This window comes from Lontra canadensis, unplaced genomic scaffold (assembly GCF_010015895.1).
Source record: "Lontra canadensis isolate GAN:19392208 unplaced genomic scaffold, GSC_riverotter_1.0 scaffold8, whole genome shotgun sequence".
Taxonomy (NCBI): domain Eukaryota; kingdom Metazoa; phylum Chordata; class Mammalia; order Carnivora; family Mustelidae; genus Lontra; species Lontra canadensis.
In genome coordinates, this window is record NW_022631002.1 from 10588498 (window position 1) to 10611245 (window position 22748).

The following is a 22748-nucleotide window of genomic DNA, read 5'->3' on the forward strand; positions in this document are numbered from 1 at the left end:
TGTCCCTTCCCCTCCCCATGCTCATGCTCTTGCTCTTTCTCTCCCCCTTAAATAAAATTTTTAAAAATTTTGAGGGGCACCTGGGTGGCTCAGTCGGTTAAGTGACTACATTTGGCTCAGGTCATGATCCCAGGGTCCTGGGATCGAGTCCCACATCAGGCCCCCTGCTCAGCAGGGAGTCTGCTTCTCCCTCTGACCTTCCCGCCCCCCTCATGTTCTCTCCCTGTAATACATAAAATCTTAAAAAAAGAAAAGTTGAGGATGTGTATACTGAAAACTGCAAAACAATGTAGAGAGAAATTAATGAGTATGTAAATAAATATAATAAAAGACATCCCAATGTTTATGGATTGAAAGATAATATTGTGATATTGGCAATATTCCCAAATTATTCTACATACTCAGTACCATCACTACCAAAAATATCAAGTGCTCTTTGCGGGAAGTAAGGTCATCCTAAAATTTAAATGGAAGTGCAAGGGACCCAGCATTTCCAAAATAATCTTAAAAATTTAGAACAAAGTTGGAGGACTGACACTTCCCAATTTCAAGACTTATTACGAAGTTATAGTAATCACGATTGCTGGTGCTGGCATACACATAGCCATATGATCATTGGACTAAAATTGAGAGTCCTAAATAAACTCATTCATTTTAACAAGGATGCCAAGATGATTCAATTAGGAAGGAAGAATCTTTTCAACAGATGGTTACTGAGACAACTAGATATCACATACAAAAAATGATTTTGGGGGATACCTGGGTGGTTCAGTCGGTTAAGCATTTGCCTTCAGCTCAGGTCATGATCCCAGGGTCCTGGGATTTCTGCTCAGTGGAGAGCCTGCTTCTCCCTCTGCCTGCTGCTCCCCCTGCTTGTGCTCTCTCTGTCCCTCTCTCTCTCTGAAAGTTAAATAAAATCTTTAAAAAAACAAAGCTAAAAAAAATATTTTTGATCTCTACTTCATACCATATACAAAAGGTAACTCAAAAATGACAAACTAAACATAAGTACAAAAACTGTAAACTCTCTGAAGAAAACATAGTTGTAGATACTGGTAACCTCATACTCAGCAGTGATTCCCTTAAATATGACAGCAAAAGTGCACACAGAACCAAAGATTTGGACTTCAACATGCACATTTTTTGTGACTTAAAGCACACTATCAAGAAAGCAAAGACAACCCACAAAATGGGATAATAGTAAAAAAATAGACAAAGGATTTCAATGGAAATTTCACTAAAGAAGACATACATGGGGCCAAAAATCATGTGGAAAGATACTTAAAATCATCAGTCCTTAGCAAAATGCAAATTAAAACCACAAGGACATACTACTTTAAGAGAGCTATAATTTAAAAGAAAGAAAATGCTAAATGGTGGCCAAAACATGGAGAAATTAGAATTTTGATACATTGCTGGAGATGTAAAAGGGCGCATTTCTGCTTTGGAAAACAGTATGGTAGTACTTTAGAAAGTGAAACAGAATTGCTATATGGCTCAGTAATTCCATCTGTAGGTAAACACCCAAGAGAATTAACAGTGGATGGCCACACCAAAAACTGTACCCAAAAGTTCATAGCAGTATTGAGTCATAGGACAACATGGATGCACTTGAAAACATTATGCTAACTCAAAGAAGCTAGCCACAAGAGGTTACTTATGTATGATTCCATTTATATGAAATGCCCGAAATATACAAACCCGTTGAGACAGAAAGGAGATTAGTGGTTACTAGAATCTGAAGGGAAAGGAATGAATGCATGTCCTAACAGGTATGGGGTTTCCTTTGGGGATGATGAAAATGTTCTAGGATTAGTAGTGATGGCTGATAGGTTTATAAATCTACTGAAAACCACTAAATTCGATACTTTAAAGGTGACCATTATGGTGTGTGAATTACATAGGTCAATAAAAAATAAAAGTAACTAACAACTGAGTCATAACAATAACAACATTTTTAACTTAAAACACCTCAGTAGAGGGTGCCTGCGTGGCTCAGTGAGTTAAAGCCTCTGCCTTTAGCTGGAGTCATGATCTCAGGGTCCTGGGATCGAGCCCCACATCGGGTTCTCTGCTCCGTGGGGAGCCTGCTTCCTCCTCTCTCTCTGCTTGCCTCTCTGCTTATTTGTGATCTCTGTCAAATAAATAAATAAAATCTTAAAAAAAAAAAAGCCACCTCAGTAGATGTGAATTTATTCCTAATGTCTGGCAAGAGAAAGGGGACCTTTCCATGAATGCAGCCTGAGGACCGTCCTGTGTGATTTTCTCAGAGTCAACATCCCTAATGCAGCTTATAAATGTCGTACTTTTAGGAGGTATTTTGGGGGATCATTCTAAAGGCAGAATCTGTCTAAATATTTCCCCAGTCTTTTACAGACTTTTTTTTTTTGGATCATTCTGAGGGCAGAATCTATTTCTCCAGTCTTTTACAGTTACCTCATCAACACCTAATTTGACAGCAGTTTTTTTTTGGGGGGGGGAGTTCTTTTTTTTAAACTCAATTAACATACAGTTAATTTTAGTTTCAGAGGTACAGTTGAGTAATTCATCAGTCTTATACAACACCCAGTGCCCATTCCATCACCTGCCTTCCTTAATGCCCATCACCCAATTAACCCATCCCCCCACTCCACTCCCCTCCCCTCCAGCCACCCTCAGTTTGTTTCTTATGATTAAGAGTCTCTTGTGGTTTCTCTCCCTCCCTGGACTCCTGACAGCTATTTTAAAGCTACTCTCCTTTACCAAGACTTTCTAAAGCCTTTAATTTAGTTACAATTGAACCACTGACTTCCACTTTCAACTTATATTTTAGCACTTTTTTTTGGTATTTAATTATAACATGTAATGAGATTAACAACTGAAGTGGCAAAGCAGTTTTGAAAAGAACATAACTGATTCTCGACACGCATGAGGTTCAGATGGTGTAAATGGAAAGGTGAGGGCAGGCAAAAGGAAGAGCTCCAGGGGTCCAAGTCAACAGGTAGTACAAAAACAATGGAGAAATGAGTTTGCTCTAGGACACTGGTAAGTGGAAGTTAGCTAAAGTAAGGTCTGTTATACTTAAGCTTGATAGTCTTATCAAGCCATTGGGAAGACCATTGCATGCACCAAGAATAGCAATGGCAATAAACTTATGGGAACATTGAAAAAAAAAATTGACTAGTATTTATACACCTATGCATGGATCTGTGCCCTCAAGACCGTGTTCTTCTGTTCAGAGGTGTAAAGAGATGATCAATAAAATCTGATGAATGCAGTCCTCCTCTCCCATTAGAGTTCCACCTGTGTGTCTTGGCTCTGCTCAGTATGGATTTTTAAACTCTCTGGATTCTGAGCTAAATAATTAACAGAACGCTTGACAGGAGCTACCTGTACCTCACTAAAATCAAGCAGAGAAAAAGGAATTCAAACAGAAATCTACTTATCTGTTGCAATAGAGTCTTAGACAAGGATATGGCCAATAATGAATGAGAAACGGGTAACAGACACAAGACTAAATGTGCTCCACATGGACAAGCTGGGTTTTGACATGGTTGCGTTAGGTGAATTTTACGAATGACCAAATGCGTGAAACCAAACATATCTACATTCGTTGCTGATGCCACTGTGATATCGGAAATATTAGGAGTTATTATTTCCCTCTCATCCTGCTCAATAAGGCTTGGTAGAACAGATGAACAACCAACAGTAAGGACGGCTCTGTGATCTCCTCTATAAATTTCTTGCCAGTCAGTACTCAAATTGTGCCCAATTGATGCCTGTTTGTTTTACTGCACATACAGAATACTCATCGGGGATTACACCAAAGGATATTAGAATAGAGAGAGGCTTCAAGAAGTTGAATTGAATTACTGGAAACTCTGTTACTCAGACACATTTTTTCCCTGTGAGCTTCTATTTTCTTTGCTCACAATGACATCCCCAGAGCTTCAGTGGCATAATTTTTGCTGCTTTGGAAGATAATGTTCTATTTTCTATGAGTCAACTACTTTTGGATAATTACTTAGTTGAAGTTTGCAAACAAAACTTTTGATTTGTTGAAAAGAAACAGATAAGACAGTCAAAGACAAGAGAGATATGTTTGTAAGATACCATTGTTTCACTATAGGTATTACTTGATCCTTAAAGGCTTGAGGGTAAGATAGGAATAACAACCTAGGGGCTTGTGGGGATTCCATTCATCTCTGTATCCCCGAGATCCCCACCTCCTCGTACTCCAATGTAATATCCTCTCCCTGAGTGTGGGCCAGACCTGTGACTTCCTTTTAACCTACAGGACACAGCAACAATGACAGGCTAGATGTGATTATGTTACTTGAGATCATAACAGTTGTCTTGCTGGGAGACATTTTCTCCTTTGCTCCCTTTGAAGAAGCCGGCTGCCATGTTGGGAGCTGGCCTGTGGAACGGACCATGGGACACGCACCTAAGGGCAACTTCTGTCCACAAGCCAGAAGGAAAAAAAAATGCACTCCTCAACCCAATAGCTTGCCAAGGGACTGAATTCTACCAACAACCCCATCAGCTGAAAATGGGATCCTTCCCCAGTTGAACCTCGGATGAAACCGATAACCTGGCTGACCGATTGGTTGCACCTTTGTTAGCCACTGTCAGGAGGAGCCGACTAGGTCATTCCTGGACCATGACACAGACAATGTGAGATAATCAATGTATGTTGTTTTGAGCAATAGCTAGCTAATACACCAGGTTTCAAAATCAACTTCTAACTAGGGAAGGCTGAGGAAAGTTTCTTACTGCAACCTGCTGTCTCCTGTCCCTTCATTAAATACTAAATCATAACACAGTGACATCTCTTGACTCATTATGACGCTACCTATGTGAAATCCTTACTGACAAGCGGGAGCTTGCCTCCCTAGGTTTCAAGACTGTACTGAAGAGTTATTTTACTTTATGTATAGTTCTATAATTTAAGTACACAAAGCATTTAATTTGCTGGAAAGAGCTCTCATCTCTTTCTTCTCTCTTACCTCAGCTATATCAAATCACCAAGTCAGGCCATTTCCCATCCCAAATATTTCCCAAATGCTCCTGGTTCTTTTCATTCATATTCCCAGGCCCTGGTTCAGGTACCGCCATCTCCCAACTTTTGAACTTATCGGCTTCTTCTGGTCTCATCACCACTCGCCCTCAACTGTTCTTCCCCTTCATTTTCACTTGGAGACTAATTTTTCTTAAACACACATGTCGTTAAAAAAAACAAACAAAAACAAACACACATGTCGCTGTGCCAACTAGGTTCTTTAAATACATTCCAAAGCCTTTGAAGAAAGGCTAACGTGTGCAGTAGAACTCATATGATGCCTAAAATTTTATGCATGTCAAATGCCTCGCTAAAAAAACACATTTTCCTTTCCCAAAGGTAGGGATTGCGTGAGTCTTATTTTCAGCACACAGCAGGTTTTGATTCAAGCCTGAAACAGATCTGGCAGTTAGTATTTGTGGAAGGATACATGCAGCAACAGATAATATATCAGGAAGAGGTTAGATCTTATGAGAAGTGTTATTAACACACACACACACACACACACACACACACGCTCAAGAATGTAAAGTGACACAAGAAATATTTTGCAGGTGATGGATATGTTTCCTGCCTTGATTGTGGGGATGATATCCTGGGTACGTGCTTATATCCACACTTGTCAAAATGTACACGTTACATATATGCATTTTTTGTATATTAAGTATACTTCAATATGACTGAAAAATTAAAGATTTTTAACATATTTATTTGGGAGAGAAAGTGTGCATGTGCATAAACAGAGGGGAGGGGCAGAAGGAGAGGGAGCAGGGAGCCTGATGCAGGGACTCAATCCAGGACCCTGGGATCATGACCTGAGCTGAAGGCAAATACTTAACCAACTGAGCCACCTGGGAGCCCTGATGGAAAATATTTTTCAAGGACTAAAAATAAAAAGTGCTTTTAAAACATGTATGCCATATACATTTGTGCATTTATTTCTCCAAACTTGTGTCTCTATATTAAACCTTACACCTTTTTTTTTTTACATCTAATAAGCATGTGTTTACAGCTGCTCAGACTCAGTTATTTTTATCCATGTGCTTATCTCTCCTGACATCCATGCACCAATGAGAGGGAGAGGTGAGAAGAAGCAGAGAATGGACACGGCCGTAGACGGAGGTAATGACGGGATCTGTCATCTACTCTGCAGTATGCTGTACTGTATAACTTGGACAAAAACTTAGCTCCCCAGTGGTCACAGACAATTCCAAATGTGCATATTTTACACATATATAACTAAGTACATGCAAAGCTCCCAGAGTTACCTACACAGCTGCCAATTTTAACAGAAAGCCTTCTGCCAATACAAGCAAAATAGATTGGTGAGTGAAATTTCATTAGGTTTCTCTTCAGTTATGAATCTGTCCATCCCCATGGTCTGCACGGTCTTTGGGGCTTTGGCCACAGATAATATATTTATAGACATCGCATGAACACACACGTGTCTTTGGTCACTTCCATAGAGTGAATGATTAAATCCTACCGTAGAATTTTACCCGATCATTTGCACTCAGACTTTTCCCCATCTCTCCACCACTACAAAGTGATAGGTGGGGAACAAAATGAAAATAATAAAAGTCATCGGTTTACACGTGAGAAAGAAGAATTTCCAGGAAATGGAAATCACGGCACCCTTTTGTAGACCATGGCTGGAATCGAGGCCGAGAACGTTGATGGAGTCATGAACCCACATTTCTCAGAGCTGCAGGTGTTCATTTAATAATTTTTTTAAAGATGTTTTTACCTACTTGGGAGAGAGAGAGTGTGAGTGGGAGGGGAGTGAGAGAAGAGAAAGACAATCTCAAGCAGAGTCTATACTGAGTGTAGAGTCTGACGTGGGGCTCGACCTCATGACCCTGAGATTGGGGCCTGAGCTGAAACCAAGGGCTGGATGCTTAACTCAAACACCAAGCACTCCCAAAGGTGTTCATTTAAAGTAACAAGCTCTACAACCTTTTCTGCACCAGTGGTTTGGGGAGACTTGATTTTTTTTTTTTTCTCTTAGCCAAATACCTGTTTCTCAAGGCATGAAAATTAAGAGTATCTACTCTTCCCCTTGGTGGCTCTATGTCTGCCGTCTCACATGGTGGCCTGTAGCTGCATGTCGCTATTAAGGTTATGAAAGGCGGCTGACCCAAATTAAGATGTGCTATAAATGGAAAATGCACACTGAATTTTGACCATTTAATAGGATTTAAAAAAATTTTTTTTTCTTTAAGTAGGCTTACTGCTCAGCATGGAGCCCAATGTGGGGCTTGAACTCATAATCCTGAGATCAAGACCTGAGCTGAGATCAAGAGTTAGACACTCAACTGGCTGAGCCACCCAGGCACCCCTAATATGATTTTTTAAATGTAAGATATCAATTTTTTTTAAAGATTTATTCATTTGAGAGACAGTGCAGAGTGCAGGGGAGAGGGGCAGAGGGAGAGAGAATCCTCAAGCAGACTCCCCACTGAGCAGGGAGCCCTGACACGGAGGCTCAATCCCAGGATCCTGAGCAGAGGTCACGACCTGAGCCAAAACCAAGTGTTGGAATCTTAACCCACTGATCCACCCAGACGCCCCTCATCAATACTTTTAAAATAGGTATTACCTATCGAAATACCATTTTGGACACCTTGGATTAAATACATTATTAAAGGCAATCTCCCTTATTTCTTTCCACTTTCAATGTGGTTACTAGAAACTTTTTTTTTTTTTTAAGATTTATTTATTTATTTATTTGACAGACAAAGATCACAAGCAGGCAGAGAGAGAGAGAGAGAGGAGGAGGAAGGCTTCCCACTGAGCAGAGAGCCCAATATGGGGCTCGATCCCAGGACCCCGGGATCATGACCCGAGCCTAAGGCAGAGGCCTTAACCCACTGAGCCACCCAGGCGCCCCACTAGAAACATTTAAATGACGTATGTGGCTCACTTTCTATTTCTATTGGTCATGCCCACTCTGCGTAGTTATATTCTCAAAAGTAAAAAGGGAGAAGTGTGCAAAGTCATTGTCGACCCTCAGGCTTCTCGCAGGCGGAGAGCTCATCTCCTCCCTTCTCCCTAAAGGCTCATCCACCGTACCTCAAGCTCTGGAGTGGATGGAGGGCCTTCAAGTGCTTCCTAGTTCCTTCAAACATAAGTAGTAATGACCTTTTACATATAATTTTTAGACCTTCTTTTCGCTCTCAGACCCCTTACTTACCCTGCAAAACACAAGTGGTAGCAATACTGTTAAGGGCCATTTTCTGATCATCGGCCTACACACATACAGGCCTATTCACTCCAGCGTCTCGTCATGTCCTTTCCCTGCTGACGCTTGTTGGTTGCCCGCAACAGAAAACAGCTCTGGATCACACCCACAGGAAAAGAATGCACTGGGAGGACATCTAATGCCCGCCAAAGCCTACAAAAGGTTGGAGAGTAAGGCCTAGTGAAGGGGTGAGAACTGAGAGGGGGGACAGGCAGTGGGCAGTACAATGAAGACCACTTCTGGGATTCAGACACCCCTGCCACTAAGTAATTAATGATGTCCGTGTTTCCACTGTCCCTGTAGTCGTCTCTCTCCCTCAGATCCTACATGGGAGCATATAACTGATAGGGCCCAGTGATCCACGTCCATGTCCTTATGGCCACAAGAGGCTGGACCCTTGGGAGATGGATCCCTGCCCACTGCCAGGACTCACACCATGGGGCCTGCCACAAATCTGAGAAAGGTGTTCAGACTCTGGGTAATCATTTTTATTAACAAATACCCCTACACATCTCTCTAGAAATAGCCTTTCTGGGGTATAGAACAGCAGACGGTACATTCGGCAGTGAGGTTGACACGGAAATCTGAAATTCATATTTTTAGTGGAAAAGATGCTGGTGTATTAAACACAGCAGGACTTTAAAAGCATCAGCTTATGAAAATAAACTGATTTAAATTTAATAAAAATCTCCTGTGCTTCCCCAAATGAAGCTGGCCCTCTCTCAATATGTTTCTAATGAGGATTGAATCTGAGTTTCTGAACCTTGCGATTTTTTCAATCTACAGGCATTTATTGACCTATTAGTCTTAGTTCAGCCTCTAAGAATGAAAGACCAAGTACAGCAGATAATTGCATATAGACATTTCCATTAAAGGGGACCGTGCAGGTCTTCCTGCGGTTGTTAATGGTCTGCTGACGCTCCGTAGCAGAGGATCTCATTATACTCCTGACTGTATAGGGAGCTATGCCTGTAAGTAGCTAAGCATTTGCTTAGGGTACTCATTTAATTGCAATTATCAGATCTTAAAAATTCCCTTTTGCATTACTTACAAATACAGACCCTCAAAGCAATCCATGCACATCCCAAGAATGAATGCTGCTAAGTCACAAAAAGGAAAACTCTTCTAACCAGTCATTTCTTGTCCTCACCTATTTTAACCATTTTTTAAAATTTCTCTGATTCTCGAGGTTACACACACAATTTTAAATAAAGGATTCATACTGTAATTTTCTAAAAAAAAAAAAAAAATCTGTTATCTAGACCTAAGGCCCCAAATGACAACATTCCCATTTTGTATTTCACGGTCTATTGATTCTAGATCATCACAAATAACTGTAATTGGAGGATGGGAAGCGAAATCACAGTGGGAAGAACAAAACAGACTGAGGGGTTTTCCAGGGACCGTCTTCTGGTCCAATCTGGCCTTCCTCGGTCTCTTCACGCGAGGGAGAACATGTGGGTTGAATGGTCAGGACGCCTGGGCATGCATTCTGGGAGTCCTCAGAGGGGACTAGAGGGAACCACACTTTTCCTCCTGAGCTTGAGCTTCTGTTCCTTACACTGTCCCCGTCCCCATGGAACCAGCTGGAACCAGAGCTCCTCTCTCCTCAAACTTGCTCTCGTTTGCCCTTGGCCTGTTTAGAAAACAGCTGCTCAGGGACAGCTCCCTCCTTTGCCCTCAGAAAACTCAAGCCAAGAGAAAAATGTGAAGGGAGCGGCATGTGTGTTTTGGGCACTTCCTCATCTCGTCGCGCTTTTAGGTCCTACACTGAAAGGATCTCAACGAGAGGACAGACCGAGCACCTTGGTGAGGTTGTCACAAGTCAAAGCAGGGGACGAGTCCTCGATCACGGGAGATGAAAACCAGAACTTCTCTGCTTCCCAGCGCCGTGCGGGTGCACATGGTTTCATGGCGTGCACTGCGCAAAGCCTGGCCGCGACGGTCTTCTCCTTAAACAGGCTTTGCAAGGGTGTTTTGAAAAACACATGAAATGAAACGAAAAACTGAAACTACCTATTCGTTATCTAAGTGACAAAGCTCAGCTAAAGGTAACACTTGTGTCCTCCTCACACAAAGCCTGGTTTCTTGCACGATGTCCCCATTTTAATAAATGGCCATTGTCTTCCTTTGATTGCTCTGGTCAGAAACGTGGAATGATCCCAGGTCTTCTTTGTTTTTGCCACACATTACGACCAATCCATCAATAAAACTGCCCAGCTGTACCGTCAAAATATGTCCCGAACCCAACTGCTTCTCAGCACCTCCACGATTAGCTTCTCAGCCTGCCGCCATCTGTCACCAGATTTCTGCGCTGCCTCTTTGCCCTGCTCTCGCTCACAGCTGTGTTCAATTCCCAGCCCCATCACCACCGCGTCCTTGCCGTGTCTGGGTCTCACGCTGGCTCTATGTCTTCCAGTTGATGTTCCTTGCCTTTTGGCGGGTTTTGTCCTATGTCATAGGCAGACACGGTGCCCTGGGTAAAGGGACATGCTGTTAATGGGTTTGGAGCAGGATGGCCAGGAGGTGTGGGTGGAAGAGGGTGTCCTATCGCCTGGGATGGGTCTCGGTCTCTGAGGGGGCCTGTGTGACCCTCACACATTCTGTTTTCTCCCCGCAGCCTGGCAGGACAGAGAGGGCCGGACTTGCCCATTCCCTTCTCCCACAGGGACGCTAGTGTTGGTGGCCTCCCTTCCGCAGGTCTGGGAAACTCTGGTTTAGGGTCTCCTGTAGGCAGGCCTTGTTAAGAACAAAGTGCTCTGATGTGGTATGTTGTTTTGTTTTGTCCTAAGTTTTTATTTAAATTCCGATTAGGTAACATGCAGTGTCATACTCGTTTCAGGTGTACAATAGAGTGATCCAAAACTTCCATGTATCACCTTGATGCTCGTGACGACAAGTGCCCCCCTTAATCCCCATCCCCTAATTCCTTCTTCTCCCTCCCCATCCCCTCCTGGTAACCATCACCCGGTGCTCTATGACTGACTCTGTCTCTTGGTTTGCCTCTTTTTTTCCCTTTGCTCGTTTGTTCCTTAAATAGCACATGAGTCATTTCATAACAGTATTTGTCGTTCTGACTTACTGCTCTCAGCACTGTACTTTCTAGATCTGTCCTTGTGGTTGCAAATGGCAAGATCTCATTCTTTTAATGGCTGAGTAACATTCCGGTGTATGTGTATATACCACATCTTCTTTAGCCACCCAACAGGCGGTGGACACTTGGGCTGTTGCCACCATTGGGCTCTTGGGGATAATGTTGCTTGGTGTGTTTTCAAGGGTTTCCTTTTCTCCTCCCCAGGTGGGAAGCAGGAAGGGATGTGGACACCCGGTTGAGCTCCTGAAGGTACAATCTTGCAATATTGGGGGGATGCCCTTACGACTGGGACCCCCTGGAATTTGTAACTCTGATTTGGGGGCAACTGGTCTCAGTCCAGTCCCCTGCCCCAGTTCCCGTTCCTGCCAGGATTCCACTCCTGGTCCCTGCTCTGGGAAGCTGCGACTCCCTGTGTTTGCCTGTCAGCCTCTCCAGTCTTGCCCTGTGCCCTCCCTTCTCTCATGAATCCAAGAAAAGCTGTTGATTTTCACGCTGTTCGGTGTTTTACTTGCTGTTAGGACACAGTGGTAGCTTCCAAGCCCCTTACATGCTGAACTGGAAACCGGAAGTCCACTTGGCCAGGGTCTACATTCCAATTCTCTAGTGTCTATTTCCCTGGAACGCCTGTTATAAAACACACGTGTCAGCAGGTTTTGGCGATCATTCTGAGTGAAGCTGTGACTTCACCATTCAATCTATTGCTCGTGTCCTGATGCTGGAAGAATTTCATACATTTCTTCTTTCAGTTAATGAAAATATTGTGCTTCTCCTCAAAGCCAGAGGCTACTTTTGATTCTGGGAAGAAAGCATGAATCCAACATGGTTTCTGTCCTCAAACCACACACTATCTGAGACGAAGTTCAAGGAAAAGGTCTCACGTTGTAACCAATCCTCCCACTGCTTGGCCATTCTTCTGAGACTGGACATGGGGGGACAGGCTGGGGTTGGGGAAAGGTTGCGTGGTAGTTTCACTTAAGATGGAAGAAAAGAGGTTATTGGCACACCTAGTATGGCTCCAATATACTGGCATACATTGCTTATAAAATAAACATGAGACTCCAAAGACCTACCTTTAGAGTTTTTGGTGAGACACCATTATACCCTAATTCCAGAAAATAGGAAATATACTTTCTAGGGTTCTTAATTGGAGTATTTGGGGACCATACTGAGTGGTGTCTGTACACACAATAGCAATTAAATTCTTGAGCCATTTTAGTTGGACCTTTGGTTAGGGCATAAGAAGTTTCTCCATGCTAACCCAGGTTTGGTGGAAGCCTCAGTTGGTCCCTGAAATTTTCTTTTTAATGGATATTAGAAAATGAAACAGCTCTTAGAATTATTCGTACATGCTGCTTATCATGTAAGCTTGGGGAAAATTAGCTTGTTGCATAGCAATGCATTTAAATGTTTGAAAGTCTAAATAAATAAATGTGATGTGTTTTTTTTTTAAAGATTTTTATTTATTTACTTGACAGACAGAGATCACAAGTAGGCAGAGAGGCAGGCAGAGAGAGAGGAGGAAGCAGGCTCCCCGCTGAGCAGAGAGCCCAATGTTCAGGACCCTGGGATCATGACCTGAGCCGAAGGCAGAAGCTTTAACCCACTGAGCCACCCAGGTGCCCCAAGATGATGTTTTAAATACTCCTGTAATCCCACTACAGAGTCCAACTTTTGTAGAGGGTGGATTTTTTTTAAGTAAACATATGATAAAACATTGTTTACAGTGCATTAGTATCAAAGTTCAAAGTAATAAAAAAGGTACTCCAGCCATAACTACTATCAAACACAACTGATTCTTGCTTCTAGTGTACTCCATTTACTCATATGTGCATGCATTCATTCATTCATTCATTCAACAAATTTACTTGTAGAGCCCTCCGTGGGTCAGCCATTACTAAGTGCCCTAAGAATTTCAATAAATAGTGTCTAATAAATCGTGTTAAATCAATATTGGTTAAATGGAAGAAGGAAACAGTACTTTGTCTCTGGGCTCTCTTCCAGTCCAGAGGAGAATACAGAAAAGAACCGGTCTTTTAACATACACTACACAGAGGAGGAACGCTGTGCCCTGATTAGGCAACGAGAGAAAGGCTGCTAAAATAAGTCGTCTCTGATATGGAACCTGAAAGACTGGTATTTTAAAAAGCTCATTACTAGCCTGGTTTATGTGAGGTGATTGGGACACTTTAGGCATTTACTCCTCCCTGAGGTAATGGGAGATTCGAAACAAGGGCAACAGAGGAAGGCAGTCATCAATCCCTCTCCTGGAGATGTGACTGCAGATGCTTTGCTTGAGGGCCACCTGCTCTCTTAGCACAGGTGCTTAAAAGCTTCCTTGGGGAAACTTCGAGGCATATCTTGGGGGAAATTCAACCTTCCAGCCCTACCCAGCCACTTGGAAGTTGCTTCCAGAGCTCCTTCGGGCAACAGAAGCTGGAGGGTAATTTCTCTTAGGTTTTGGTCTCCTGTCTCTCTGTTCAGCATCTTGGATCTCTTTCAAGTGAGGAATTCCCATCAGCACCCGGGATCAATCATGTGTAACTGAACAAGAAATCTTTGAACTTCATGCCGACCAGTTGTCATTCTATCCTCAACTCCCCTTTCTTGGCAATTTCTCAAGAGTTCAGTCTACGTGCAGGGGTCTCCAGCTCTTCAGCGGTCACATCCTATGCCAGTCGGGCTGTCAGAGTCAGACATTCATTCTGCAAAATCCATGGACAGTCCTTAACCCTTATGCTACCAGACAGCTCACCAAGCTTTGATTCCGTTGCTCCCATTCTCCTCCCCGAACATTCTTCCTCTCTTGGCTCTCAGGTCGCCACCCTAACCATGGTTCCTCCCATAACTCGGAACTACTTCTGTCTCTCAAGCTTCGCTTTGCATACAATCTCTTAAATACCTAATTTCTTTCAAGACTCAGTGGAACATCTTCCCTCTTTTCTTGCTATTCCATTCCTAGATGATCATGACTATTCCCGTGGCTTTAGTTTTTTTAGTTTTTTTTTTTTAATATTTTATTTATTTGTCAGAGAGAGAGGAGCGAGAGTGAGCACAGGCAGACAGAGTGGCAGGCAGAGGCAGAGGGAGAAGCAGGCTCCCTGCCAAGCAAGGAGCCCGATGTGGGACTCGATCCCAGGATACTGGGATCATGACCCGAGCTGAAGGCAGCTGCTTAACCAACTGAGCCACCCAGGCGTCCCTTCCCATGGCTTTAAATACTATCCATCAACCAGCAGTTCCCAGCTTGCATTTCCAACCTGATGAGCTCCAAGCTCATTGGGCCAAATGCCTATTCAACAACTGGATATGGACATGCTCACACAGCTCAGATGGGACATGCCCAGAATCAACACCTTGACATTCCTGACCTTCTCTTACTGGTCTCAGTAAGACTTTGGATTCACCCAGACAGATTAAAAAAAAAAAAAAGACATTAATTTGGCTTTTGAGCAACTGTGGTGATGGTTTCGCAAACATATAGTCATCTCCAACTCAAAGTGTGTACATTAAACACGTATGGCTTTGTGCATCGGTCATACCTCAACAAAGCTGTTTAAAAACAAAAGAAAAAAAGAATAGGCCTTTGCAGTTCTCTTATTCTTCACTCCCACACCCAGCTAATCAGCAAAAGCTTGTAATTGATGTAAAAAATAATCACCACTCAAGCCTCTCCTGCCTAATGCCACATTCTTAATCCAAGCTGTCCTTGTCTCTTATACCACATCTGCTCAGCTGTACTGTGCCTCCTTCCAGTCCATTTTGACACATCCATAGACCCAAACTTAACATGTAGACCAGGTATCTCAGTCTGTGGCTTAGGCCCCACTACGAATAGCCTATTCCATGGGTGCTGGAAGGGCTCTTATCTTTTATGTATGTATTTCTCTGATGCAGTACTCTAGACCAATGAGAAAAACCAGTTCATGTCTTACAGAGTAACAGATAGACCTCAAACACAATGGTGGGTAAAACCAGCCCAAAACAAAAGAGCCCTTACTTTATGGTTTCATTCCCAGCATGCTAACGAAATAACTAAAACTGACAAATGGCAGTAGGAGTCCGCGTCCAGGTTACGCATGGGTTAGTAACCACTGCAAGGAATTAGACTGGAAATGTTTTATGGAAGCCACCTGTATGCCTTCACTTTGTGAAAATTCACTGAACTGTATAGTTAGGATTTGTGCCTTTTTCTTTACGTAGACTATGCCTCAATATAAAACTTACTTTAAAAACCATATAAAGAGCATTTGGGTACCTCCAATTTTTTTGAGTTACTAACCATCCTGGGTATGTTAAGACTAAGAAATAGAAATGGTAGAATTTTCTGCTGGGTAATTATTGTGTATTTAGAAAAATGCCTGATTATACATTCAACTGACACACTAGAGTGATTTCGGAAAGTCTCGGCTAACACAAAAAGCGGGTGTTCGGAATGAATAATATCCTGTTGTGAGAAAAGTAAACATCCAGGCCTATGATTAAATAATGTTAATACAACTATGGTAAAGGAAAGAAATTAAAAAACATAAACAAAGTCTAGAAATACATTGCAAATTCTATTCCGGTTGATGGGTTGACAGGAACAGAAACACTCTACTGTTTGAATGGGAAAAATAACACAGAGGAGCTGTAAGAATGCATACTTTGCAAATCATATTTGAAACATGAATGTTCCCCTTGTAATTATGAGATTACTTTGCAAGTGCTCGGGGCTGGTATTTACTATCTCAGGTGTCTAGATATAAAATCTTCAACACTGATTTCAGTGTTAGAACTTTGGAGTTACTCGTATACATATGTCTTTATGTTTGTTTTTGAGAAGTACAATAGCTCGCATTCATGGATGAAAACGATCAAAGGCAGTAAATAGGACACAGTCTGTAGTAACACCCAATAATAAATTGACTTTGAATTTATGAGACAAAATGGTCATAAACTTTCAGAACAAAAAATGCTTGAAGCTTTTCAATCACAAATACAAGGTAAAATATAAAATATCAATTTAGGAAGTAATGTAAATGATAGCAATGATAATGGTCTTTCCATGTCAGAGTCCTATTTACCTAGACAATACGATAACACTGACGACCAATCATTTGTATAGGGGATGAAAATTGAGGCAGCAATTATAAAATTATTTAAGCAGTTCATTTAAAACTTATAAATCATTCACTTCCCTTGGAAGTGTTTTCCGAAATCATTAAAAGTTCTGTATTTTAAGATTAGAGATAACATTACAGCTATATTTACAATAGATGTTGCCTACTCTGTCATCTTTATTACTGGAATAAAAGATGTGAAAGTTCTCTATTAATGTAGCTTCCCTCTTGTCCTTTTTCTTTATTATTTTTCATAAACTTTTACGATGTTTTTAGCAGAAAAAATCAGAATTTTTACTGATTCTCTCTACAGCCTTTTCTGCAGGCATTCGAACATATTCCTAAGATCTATTTATACGTGGCTTTTAATAGCTAAGATTCTGCAGTGTCTTCAGGTTCCCCGTGGGGGCGGGAATCTCTAAAACAAATAGGAGTTTTATTACCGGTGCAAAAACAACTTCATTTTTCTATTCTCAAATGATTAACTCCATTTTACAGCATGTGACACACATCGGCCTGAATGATCTGTGCCGTGCGGGGACGGGGGTGCGGGCAGCGAGCGGGGCAGACGGAGGCTGCAGTCAGTCATGAGCGCGGAGCACGACCCCTTCAAATTCCATTTCACGACTCACTTCGTGTTCAGCACGGAATTTGCATGAAAATCAAATTCATAAATTCAGCCACGGCTTTGATCAGGAATTTTGTGGTTGTTTTTGTTCTTTTTTGGATTGTTGTAAAAGTTTTGGCAGATGGTAATGTTTCTTGAAATGTCTGTCAATGCCTGTTTCCTTTCCTCTCCCACCAGAGTCCAGGGCTAGAAGATCTTTATGAAGTGCCCTAGGATCAGGCCTTCTTGGAACTTGCAAGGCCCTCAGACCGGAGGCCCTCATTTCCTCTAGGAAGAAGGTAAAGCAACAACGTGAAACACACCTCCCTAACTCCTGCCCAGGGACCTTTCCAGCACGCCAGGATGGTCTCCAGGAAAGTGGGCGCCGAAGTCGGCCCAGGATGGTGAATGAAGGGAAAATCAAGCGATTGACATCCATACCCACATACTATTCTTTGTATAGAATATCTACACGTATGTCCATTAGGCAGGAGTCTAGGAACATACTGAGAGGTGCCATTTGGAAGGCTTGAGGACCAGGAGGATGGACCTTAGACATCCTGATGAAGGTCCCCAGTGGAGGACCGCCCAGGGACCACCCCATCCCACCCATCCAGCTGTTACTTTGCCATTACAACATCCCTGTAGAGGAAGAGTTAGAGTGGTTGTGCTTGTTACAGTCGCACAGAAAGCAGCCACTTGTCCTCATCTGACCTGTGTCTCTAGAATAGAAACAATGGAGTGGTTTCCTACTTGCTGTGGGCATTTCAAAAGCATCATGAGAAAGGACACCTGTGGTTGGTTTATTATTATATAATCCAGGCCTGTCACTCAAATGGTACGACCCTAAGACCCACCCACAAGAATAACTGACATAAGCCCACACCCCAGAGTTTCTAGGACCATTGTCCCCTACCTCCGGCTCCTCCCTTGGAGGAGTACTTCAAGAAAACTTTGCTTCACTTTCCTTTCCTTTGTTGTCCTGTAATTCTTTACGGCAGTGGTAAAAAGATTCAAGCCTTCTTTTCCATCTAACTCTTGGTAACATATCTATATATACTATAAGCAAATTACAAATGGAAGTAAATCAATTTACACACACAATCACTTTATGTTTCTTCTATATATAGGATATGTGTTTATAGACATACACATGCCCCCTGTGGATGGTATTTATAACAATCAAGTAAAGAACATACTCGTTGTAAAGTGGGGTTTGGAAGGCAACAAACTTTGAATCCCAGATCCACCACCTAATAACTACAGGACTTTGGGCATGTTAATATTTTGTAGACTTTTAAGAAAAGTATGTATGGGATTGTCATGTGGATTAAATGAATAAATGTTTATAAGTGCTTACCACAATGCCAGATGCATGCCAATGAAAATCTTTTTCTCAAGTTTCAAAGAAACTGTCTATGTACGTATGCAAGGGCAACGTCCCCATTCCATGTGCGAGGAAGTGGTGGGCCAATTGCTTCCTGGGCTTAAGTATCAAACTCACATTGGCCACGGGAAGCTGGTACAACTGATATGTTGGTTACAGGGGAAGGCCTAAGTCTTAGAGCGGCGAAAGGGCTGGTTTTGCCCATCCTCACGGTGACTGCTCTCACGTACCGCCACGCTAATGGAAAAACCATTCCCATTTAAGCCACCCAAAAAGCCTAATTCAAGGAGGACACATGTGTTTGTTTCAGTGGTCCAGGTTCTGAAATTAACCTCATTCTGAAAATGCCCATTTTCCTGAAGCTTTGGAAGGTATTTTACCAAGGCATTAAAATTTCTACTCCCCTACTACATGGACTTGGGCAAAAAGTATCCTCGTGAAATTATACAAAAACTCTTACTGTCACGTCTGTTTTTGCTGAAGACATAACCTCCAGATCAGTTAATCTGAAAACAATGATCACTGCTGTAAGAAAGAGAACCTCCCACCACGGACCGCCTTGAGATCTGCTATCTCAATAACCACTAATAAGTTTCTAGGCTGGGACCCAAGATTTCTGCTCAGGAACATAATTTAAAAAGTACCTCTTTTGCATGCAATATACAGGCAACGTGCCAAGAAAAGAAACAATTATCTTGATTCGCTTGCCAGCTGCTGCTTTGGACTCAATGGCCAACAACCAAAGAACCCACATTCCTGAGCTACAGAAAAATAAAATGAATCTCGGCCTGAGCACATACGCTTTTGACTATTGAAAAATTATCCTGAGAAAAAACTAATTGCTACGGTGCAACACGAGGTCTTCTCAGCCACCACCCATCTGGAAACAGAGACAAATATAAAACTGTTGGCAGTAGGGATTTTGGATTAATAGGACGATTGATACATGGCTCTTAATCACCTTTTTGTGTTGGAATTGTTTCAGCGGAGTTAGGATCCTATACAGTGTAAATCAAGTGCTTTTCTTTGCCAATGCGGTTCTTTAAAGGAGGACTTTTTTTTTTTTTTTTAAGATTTTATTTATTTATTTGACAGAGATCACAAGTAGGCAGAGAGAGAGGAAGGGAAGGAAGCAGGCTCCCTGCTGAGCAGAGAGCCCCACATGGGGCTCGATCCCAGGACCCTGGCATCATGACCCGATCCAAAGGCAGAGGCTTTAACCCACTGAGCCACCCAGGCGCCCCAGGAGGACATCTTTTCTATATAGTTGTGTTCTATGTATGCGTATAACATGCAAACACACATATACACATATATATATGCACACATATGTCAGTGTTCTGGGCATCTTACATATTGTGAAAGAACTTGAAGGACCACAATGAATAGTCTCCATTTTGCACTTGTAATGAAAAGGACCAGCAATTATTCATTATATTTGTTGGTATCAAGGCTCTTCAGAAAAATAGGAGACTTGCTTTTGAACATGGGATTTGAGATTGGACGGAGGCAGATGAAGTCACAGTCCTATCCACATGCAAAAAACAAACAAACAAACAAACAAAAAAACAAAACAAAACAATACCCTGGGAGCTGTTTAGCAGTTTTCTGGCCACCACAGGTTACTATGTTAAATACACAAGTATTTAACAAATTATTTTCTGAAAGGTGAGCCAATTTGCCATTTCTTTTCTCTCCATTTAACCTGAAGTTTGGAATGGAGAAAACAGAGCTCCCTTTTGACAGATGTGCAGACATGGCAAATTCCATGCCAGCACACATTTTAAAAGGGGTATATTTTGTTATAGCTTGACTTATATTCAAATGTTCTAGAAACTACACTAGCATGTGGAACAGTGACAGCCTTCGTGTGGAAACTTCTGACTTAACATGTTTGACAGACTTCTTTAAAATGTCCACTGAGATCTTGAGAATTTACATGATCTGCAAAAGGTACCAAGCTCTAAAAATTCCACTGCATGATAACCTTGTGGGTCAACTGTGCAAAAAATAAAGAAAAGCAATTTGAGAAAATCTTTCATGTACAGGGGGAAGAATGATCAGAATTGTGAAATTTCTAATGAAAAAATACAAACCCTTGTGTGCATATGGGCGTAATTTCACACTCAGGCTTCTTCTCAACTTACTAATCATCTTTGTATTGTAGGGACCCAGTTGAAATCAGGTATCAGTCAGTTTTTCATTAAACTTCTATTTTATTCACGTAAAAATGTGTTATTTGGAAGGACATAATGTAAGTGGACTCATTATTAGCACTGATTATAATGAACTCGGACAAGTTATGCTGACCTATGGAAATAAAATCCTAAAACTTCCATTTCATACGGAAGGAATGCAAACTCTAAATTGAAGGAATGTTCCATGTGCATCTACACAGAGCTTTAGGATTTACGACAGGGAGACTTTTCATCTCAAATAGAAAGTTGACTCTCTAGGAGTTATTATATAGTGGAAATGAAATTTCCTAACCTATTCAGATGAGCCAGGTGTGTTTTATCTTCCACACCAATATCTCACGGCCTTCATTTCAGCAACCACCGCTGTGTTCTCTGTCTACTGCAGGAGAAGGGAGATAAACATGCTATTCCATGAGAATGACAAAAATATCTCCTATTTATTCAGATAAAAATCTGCTGGAAGAGTTATTTAAAAATACGAATAATGACTGACGTCTCAAATTATTGTATTTTATTGTAAAATCTAGACGTGGAAGTAACACTTTATTGACCCTGTTCCTTTTTTATTAGTGATATTTCCATACACAGTAATTGGAGGGACAAAAAAAAAAAAAAAAAACCCAGGATTTTGAAAATCATTTCGTGAGGACCCAATGCCAGGAAGGTTCATGGAGTGTCTCCATGACCACCTCCCGTACAGAGGAGCTGAAATTACTAAGTGGTCTTTCTAGGACTTCAGGTTATTCTCACAATAGCAAACTACTTCACACACCAACAGACCACAGTTCTGTGGGATTTTAATATATTTTTGTCTGCATGGTCGTTTTTTAGAGACTTCACTTGTTATAATGTGATTACAATAAAAGACAACTAGTGTGTCACATAAGAAAACTCTGGAAACTTATCTTAAATTACTTTCTAATATAAATTGAAATAACTTGATTAATTTTTTATTTTGATTTCCAAGCTCCTGTTGAGATTGGAAAATGAAAAATCACTCACGCTGTAGAACTTTCTATCTTAGCGAAAACTCTTCCTGTCATAAATCAAACAGCAGCATGTAGATGCAAATGGAGCATTCCTTCAAATTAGGATTTCAATTCCTTTCACATTATAGCTCCTGCCCATGCATGACCTTCACAGAGGTTTTTTTTTTCCTTGCCCCCAGAATTTCTGAATGTGACAGGCGGCATAACATCAAGGAGATGCAATGTTTCCACAGCAATGTGTCAGTCAGCTGAGTGCATGGGATCAGCAAGTTTCAAGGTTAGAAGGGAAGGGAAAACTCACTTAGTTCAACCATATGTTCCAATGCTTGAAGCATCTCCATGGGGAGGCTGACTCCACAGCTGGGCTTTCATCCTGGCTTCTCCCTACACTAGCTTTCAGCATGAGGCCATTACCTACCCTACAGTGCCTCCTTCTCCTGACGTGTAAGATGACAGTGATAGTAACAGAATAGCTCAACAGCATCCTCAGAAGGACTAAGTGAGTTCTGTCCCATAAAATGTTGAGGATCAAGTTGGTGCCCACCCACCCTTCACTTTCCATGGTGAGAACCTCGTCTTAGCAGCATTCCTTGAGGGTCCCCAGCTATCTGGGGCCAGCACAGAATGTTGAGGACATCTTTCTTCTGTTGAGTCCAAATGGGTCTCCTCGAGATCATGCAGCAAAGGATTAATTCCAGGGGTACCTGCATGGCACAGTTGGTTGAGCATCTGACTCTTGATCTTGGCTCAGGTCCCTGGGTCTTGAGTTCAAGCCCCTCATGGGGCTCCACACGGGGCATGGAGCCCACTTTAAAAAAGTAAACACACATGGAGACAGACAGAGACAATGGTGCCCAATTCTTAAAGGTGTTGTAGGGTCTAATGAATGTAAGTGCTTAGGATTGACTTCCTGGTGATGTCAATGATGATGATGGCATAGAAGAGGCTGATTCTCATACTGGGTTAAATACTAGGTTCCACTGGACCAACAAGCTTCCCGGTCTATCAATGAATAGTATAGTTTTCACAAGACTGCTCTTACCCTGTTGCTATGGTCCTCAAATGATTTCTTTTGTGGATAAACTCTGTTTC